This window comes from Mus pahari, chromosome 4 (assembly GCF_900095145.1).
Source record: "Mus pahari chromosome 4, PAHARI_EIJ_v1.1, whole genome shotgun sequence".
NCBI lineage: Eukaryota > Metazoa > Chordata > Mammalia > Rodentia > Muridae > Mus > Mus pahari.
This window is the reverse complement of record NC_034593.1, coordinates 86,503,382-86,510,191: the sequence shown is the minus strand read 5'-3', so window position 1 is coordinate 86,510,191 and position 6,810 is coordinate 86,503,382.

Genomic DNA, 6,810 nt, shown 5'->3' with positions numbered 1-6,810 from the left:
TGCATCTGTGTGCTTCTGTATGTGTGTGCATGTGTGTGTGTGTGTAGACACATGTTTTCAGTTATCATGGAAAAGTGGGTTAAGAGTTACTGTCAATAGAGGATTTTTAAATTTGTAAGAGGCTGTCAAACTTTGTCACCAACATATCACTTCTTTCTCTTTTTTTGTACAAATGGCTTCTGGGGGCTTTGCATACCTGTCATATCATTTGTGGCATATTCATTGCAAACATTTCAGTTTTACTTTAAGTTCCATCAACAACACACTTAAAACGGGCCCTGCTTAAAGGGACAACCCTGTGTGTAGTTTGTGTATGGGAAACTCAGCTTTTTCTGATGTGTTGCTATTCTTTCATACCTCGAATTCCTATAAAACCCATCAGAAATCATTTTTGTGTCCAAGAGAACTCACAGTATTTTTTCAAATAAAGGTAATTTTAGACAAGTTACTAATTGTGCATCTGGAATTCATAGACCGCACACGGAGAGATGATTGCCATTTAAGTTTAGTGGCTGCCCACCTGTGACCATGCTCCTTGGAAGTAAAGGCTGAAGAGACAGGATTTCTGCTCAACAGAGACTGGGCGCTTCTGGTTTCTGAGGAGGCCGACTTTAGCTTCGTGGTGCCTGTTCTTTAGGACACACCATGGATTCCTGACTGAAAGAGAAAGTATTGGCTTGGGACCCCCAAGACGATGTTTTCAGCACAAAGGAGATTTAATTGCCCCAGACTGACAGGGGTCAGGGAAGCAGGGAATAAGAGACAAAGGCAGGAGACAGAGGATGAGGGAGAAGGGGAAGAGAACAAAGTAGAGGGGGCGGGGACATTTGTCTTGGAGTGAGACACAGGACTGCCTCTGGATAGAGAGGAGATAGATGTGGCACATAGGCAAATGTCAGTTTATAAAGGGGGCACAAGAGAAAACCCCTATGATGGAGAATTTAATTTTGATTGGGCATGTGAGTTAGGTGAGCCAAAGAGGGCTTTCGATTGCTGGACTTCAATACCTTGATAGCAGGCCTTGGCAGTCAGCCTCAGGGGGAGGAAATGGTCAAATAAGGGAACAGACCTTGGTGGCTAGCTTCAGGAATGTAATCTAATGATTTATAGCAAGGCAGAGAGAGTGGGGGAGAGGAACAAGGCCTGCCTGAGCCATGCTTACCACACTCAGGCTGGCCAGAGTCTCCTCAGAAACCACCACCGTTCACTCTGGGGAGCAAACCCATCACGCGGTCTAGCAATCCTAAAGCGGCAGCACTGGTCATACTTGCGTTAAATGTTCTAGTACAGAGACAGTGAGGGAATTTATACCCACAGCGCCAGGCAGATTCGCCTAACACCCACAGTCCCACAGATGACATCAGAGTGGAGTAGATAGCACAAGCAGTGGGCAGTTCTGTCCTGCAGGAGCCAGCTTTACACTACAGCTCACTGGTTGTATCCTAGGAACACGAGGCAAGCGGGGCGTTTCCAAGGCTCCTTAGAACTAAACAGGCAGGCTATAAACTCGCAGGAGCTGCTCAAAAGCAAGGGCTTCCCACAGCAGGCAGAAGAGCAACTTCTGCCTTGGCTGGCGAGGGCGCTGTCCAAGGTCTGGGTCAGATTGTGGCAACCGTGCCTCTGTGGCTTAACATGAAGTGTCAGAATTCCAGGGCTCTCTGCCCTGGAACCTGCGAGAGGCCGGTCCGGTATAACATCCCTGGCTTACAGTCTCTTTGCATAATGTCTGAAAATGCTGTTCCAAACTAGAGACAGAGAAACTAAAGTGGATTGTGGGGAATTGCAGACTGGTCTCCAGTCGAGCTGAGGTCTGAACCCCGATGGTCATAATTCACATACATGACACAGTAGGCATTCCCTCAGGCTCCTGGAACTCCGGCCCCTGCCTAAGGTACCACCTCCAACAGCCCCCACAAGAGAAGCATGGTCGGTGGTCACGTAAGCAATGGCCCAAGCTTCTGACCTTCAGGCTAAACTCCTCTCCAGTTACCTAGCAATAGTGAAGCCCATAAAAAGGGGTGTTCAGCCCCACCATGCTCTCTTACTCTTACCCTCTTACTCTCGCTCCTTTGTCTTCTCTCTCTTCTCTCTCCTCTTCCCTTTCTCTTTGTCTTCTCTCCTACCTCCCTCCTCTCCTCTCCTCTCCTCTCCCTCTCTCCCTCTCTCCCTGTCTCTCCCTCCCTCCCTCTTCCCCCTCTCTCTTTTTCTTTCTCCCTGCATTTCTATAATAAAGCTCTTAAACCATAGTCTCTGCTCTGCTCCATCAAGGCCCGCTGCGCACTCTGGTCAGTGTTGGGAACTTCTCCCTATTCCCTCTGTCCTGCAACCCTGGAGTGATAGCAAGGTAGCTCCGGGGGGACCCCGTGGGGGCTGCCGCTTCTCCACCCCCTGCCGCGTGGGTCAGAGACAATGCCTACCCGGGCTGAGTGGAAAGCGCCTGGCAGTCTCCCCACGTACGGTACGCCTGCCCAGAGCACAGGAACTCTGGCGGGGCGTGGGCATATTTGTCCCATCCCCTTTCTTCCCCCCCCCCGGGGGGGGGCTTTTTATTTAGTTCCCAACAGTGGATGCCTTTCCTTTATGGCCTTGACCTGGTGCACGGAATTCTTTTGTAATTTCCCGGCATTGCCCAGAGGGCTGGAGGTTGTTTTATCTTAAAATCTGAATTTTACTGTATTGTCTTGAGGTCGGTTTTCCTGTCAGTTTGCTTTCTGTTGCCGTGTTGAAGGCTGGGCCCAGGAGCTGGGCCAGGAGGAGAGGGTTATTTTATTTCATTCACATTACTTTTTTTTTTCTTATTTGTTATATGTATATGCTTGTGTGTGTTTGTTTAGGGGCAGGTGAGGGAAGCGGTCAGTTTTTGCCTTCCATTGTGGGGTTCCCAGGACTGAACTCACATCATCAATATTTGGTGGCAAGCTCCTCCACCCTACTGAGCCATTTCACCCATAATCTTATTTCTTTTTCTTTTTAAATTTTTTATTAGATATTTTCTTTATTTACATTTCAAATGCTATCCAGAAAGTTCCCTATACCCTCCCTCCACCCTGCTCCCCTACCCACTCACTCCCACTTCTTGGCCCTGGCCTTCCCCTGTACTGGGTCATATAAAGTTTGCAAGACCAAGGGGCCTCTCTTCCCAATGATGGCCGATTAGGCCATCTTCTGCTACATATGCAGCTAGAGACACGAGCTCNGGGGGTACTGGTTAGTTCANATTGTTGTTCCACCTATAGGGTTGCANNCCCCTTCAGCTCCTTGGGTACTTTCTCTAGCTCCTCCATTGGGGGCCCTGTGCTCCATCCAATAGCTGACTGTGAGCATCCACTTCTGTGTTTGCCAGGCACTGGCATAGCCTTGCAAGAGGCCACTATATCAGGGTCCCTTCAGCAGAATCTTGCTGGCGTATGCAATCGTGTCTGGGTTTGGTGGCTGATGATGGGATGGATCCCGGGGTGGGGTAGTCTCTGGATAGTCCATCCTTTCATCTTAGCTCCAAACTTTGTCTCTGTAACTCCTTTCATGGGTATTTTGTTCCCTACTCTAAGGAGGAATGAAGTATCCACACGTTGGTCTTCCTTCTTGGTTTTCTTGTGTTTTGCAAATTGTATCTTGGGTATTCTAAGTTTCTGGACTAATATCCACTTATCAGTGAATGCATATCTAGTGACTTCTTTTGTGATTGGGTTACCTCACTAAGGATGATATCCTCCAGATACATCCATTTGCCTAAGAATTTCATAAATTCATTGTTTTTAATAGCTGAGTAGTACTCCATTGTGTAAATGTACCACAGTTTCTGTATCCATTCCTCTATTGAGGGACATCTGGGTTCTTTCCAGCTTCTGGCTATTATAAATAAGGCTGCTATGAACATAGTGGAGCATGTGTCCTTATTACCAGTTGGAAGATCTTCTGGGTATATGCCCAGGAGAGGTATTACTGGATCTTCTGGTAGTACTATGTCCAATTTTCTGAGGAACTGCCAGACTGATTTCCAGAGTTGTTGTACTAGCTTGCAATCCCACCAGACGTGGAGGAGTGTTCCTCTTTCTCCACATCCTCACCAGCATCTGCTGTCACCTGAATTTTTGATCTTAGCCATTCTGACTGGAGTGATAGGGAATCTTAAGGTTGTTTTGATTTGCATTTCCCTGATGATTAAGAATGTTGAACATTTTTTTCAGATGTTTCTCAGCCCTTCGGTATTCCTCAGTTGAGAATTCTTTGTTTAGCTCTGTACCCCATTTTTTAATGGGGTTATTTGAATTTCTGGAGTCCAGCTTCTTGAGCTCTTTGTATATATTGGATATTAGTCCTCTATCAGATTTAGGATTGGTAAAAATCCTTTCCCAATCTGTTGTTGGCCTTTTTGTCTTGTTGACAGTGTCTTTTGCCTTACAGAAGCTTTGCAATTTTATGAGGTCCCATTTGTCAATTCTTGATTTTACAGTACAAGCCATTGCTGTTCTGTTTAGGAATTTTTCCCCTGTGCCCATATCTTTGAGACTTTCCCCCACTTTCTCCTCTATAAATTTCAGTGTCTCTGCATAACCTTACTTCTGTTGTTCGTTTTCCACAAAGCCTCCCCAAGTGCTAAGAACTATAAACAAAACTCAAATTCTGTTGTTGTTGTTGTTTTGTTTTTGTTTTTCTCTTTGTTTTCTCATTAAGATTATAGTTCTCGGGTCGACTCTGTTGGCAGGTACTGCCAGGGAGATAGACTATTTCATTCTTCATACTCCAAAGGGCCGGAGAGTACAGACGCTAACGGTGGTGTCCAGGGTATACAGGGTCCTTTGGCTCCTGCACCTCCTCCCCCCACCCCCACCTTCCACCTTTTGTCCGGGTTTCCAGGACTCTGGATCTGCCCAGGACATTCCTCCTGCAGCCACTCTCCTAGTGGCCAGCCCAAGGGCCAGCTGGAATCATGAACCTCCTAGCTTTGGGGATTTCTAAGGTTCTGTCTGGCCCGAGGGCACGTCTAATGGACTGGTTTGTGTTGCAGACACGGTGCTGTTAATTAGACAGAAGACAGCTACAGTGTACTTACATGTAATAAATAAATATTAAAAAAAAAGATATGTGTTTTCCTGTGATCTAAAAGTAGCTAACTCATTCAAAAAAAAAATGCTTTTATACAAGAATTGTACTAGAGAAAACTGTAAGTGTCGGGTTCTCCTGACCCTGTTCTACTTGGAAAACAGCTCTTTCAGCCTCTTATTCACCAGCCTCTTATTTCTGATCCCCAGTCTTCAATTTTTAACTTCAAATGGTTGCTTTGGTGTTTGTCTCCGGGTTTATGAGGTGATCAGTCTGTGGGTGACCGAGGTAAAAGTCTAATCATGGAAGAAAGAAGAGGAATTAAAATTAAAGACAATATTGGGGCAGAATCAAGACAGACACAATCAAATTTTGGATTGAAGACAGTTTTTAAGTTTCCATAGATTAAAAACTCCAATCTCAATACTGCAATTTCTGTCCAAATAGGTCCAAATATTTTTAACCCTCTATAGTTTTGATCTTGAATATCTTTCCAAAGCCCATGTGTTAAGGACTTGATTCCCCAGTCAGTGATGTTATTGGTGGGCCCTTTAAAAGGTAGGACCTACTGGAAGGAAGTTCAGACACTGGGGTGTGTCACTGATGGGGATACCAGGACCCTGGCCTCTGTTTCTTTGCTCCTCTGACACCGTGAGGTAGACAAGCTTCCTCCACCTGCCCACTCAGCGTAGTCACAATGCCGCTGCAGGCTGCAGCAACCAGGCTAAGTGACTGGAGAGAAAAGCCGGAGATGAACAACTGGTAAGGAAGAAAATGGGTTTTGGCTCACAGCATTTTGTCACAGTGACGAAAAGCTAACATACGCAATAAAATTATTCCTACATTTCTATATAATTAATATGTGCTGGACAGTTTTATGTCAACTTGACAAAAGCTAAAGTCATCTGAGAGGGGGGGGAACCTCAATTAAGAAAATGCCTTCATAACATTAGACTGTAGGCAAGCCTGTCGGACATTTTCTTAATTAGTGACTGATGGGACAGGGCCCAGCCCATTGTGGGTGGTACCATCCCTTAAAAAGCAAGCTGAGCAAGCCAGTAGGTAGCCCCTCTCCATGGCCTCTGCATCAGCTCCTGCCTCCGAGTTCCCGCCCTGTTTGAGCTCCTGTCCTGACTTCTATGATGAACTGTGCTGTATAAGTGTAAGCCAGCTAAACCGTTTCCTACCCAACTTGCTTTTGGTCATGGTGTTTCATCACAACAATAGCAACTCTAACTGAGACTTAATAGCAATTTAGATGTATCCACATGGATTTACTTCTATCTTGCCCTACACTTCATTTTGTATCTCTCTCTCTCTGAGTGAGATTATTTTTCCATTTTGTAAGAAGCAGTACTACATTTCTTTCTCTTCATGTTGGGTCTGTTGTCTGCCAATGATGAGTTGTTTCTGGTCTCCTTCCTCCCTGGAAACATCATTATTTGCTTTGATTACTGAAAGCTATGTGTATTCTCTCCCTCAGCCTTTACATGGCTTCCAGGGATTTACTCTACACAGAATTCTAAGAGACAGTTACTTTCAGCATACTGAAGCACTTGCACTTGATTTTTGCATTTAAGAAGTCAATAGTTCTTTACTTGCTGATTGGGGGGGGGGCGTTGGAATTATGAATTCCTCTCTATTTGCATTTGATGGGTTAGCCTTATAAAATCTGTTGACTTATATTTTCATTTATTTTAAACTTATTATTATAACATGTGCAAATGCCTGCATGCGTGCATGTATGTGCGTGTATGTGTGTGCGTG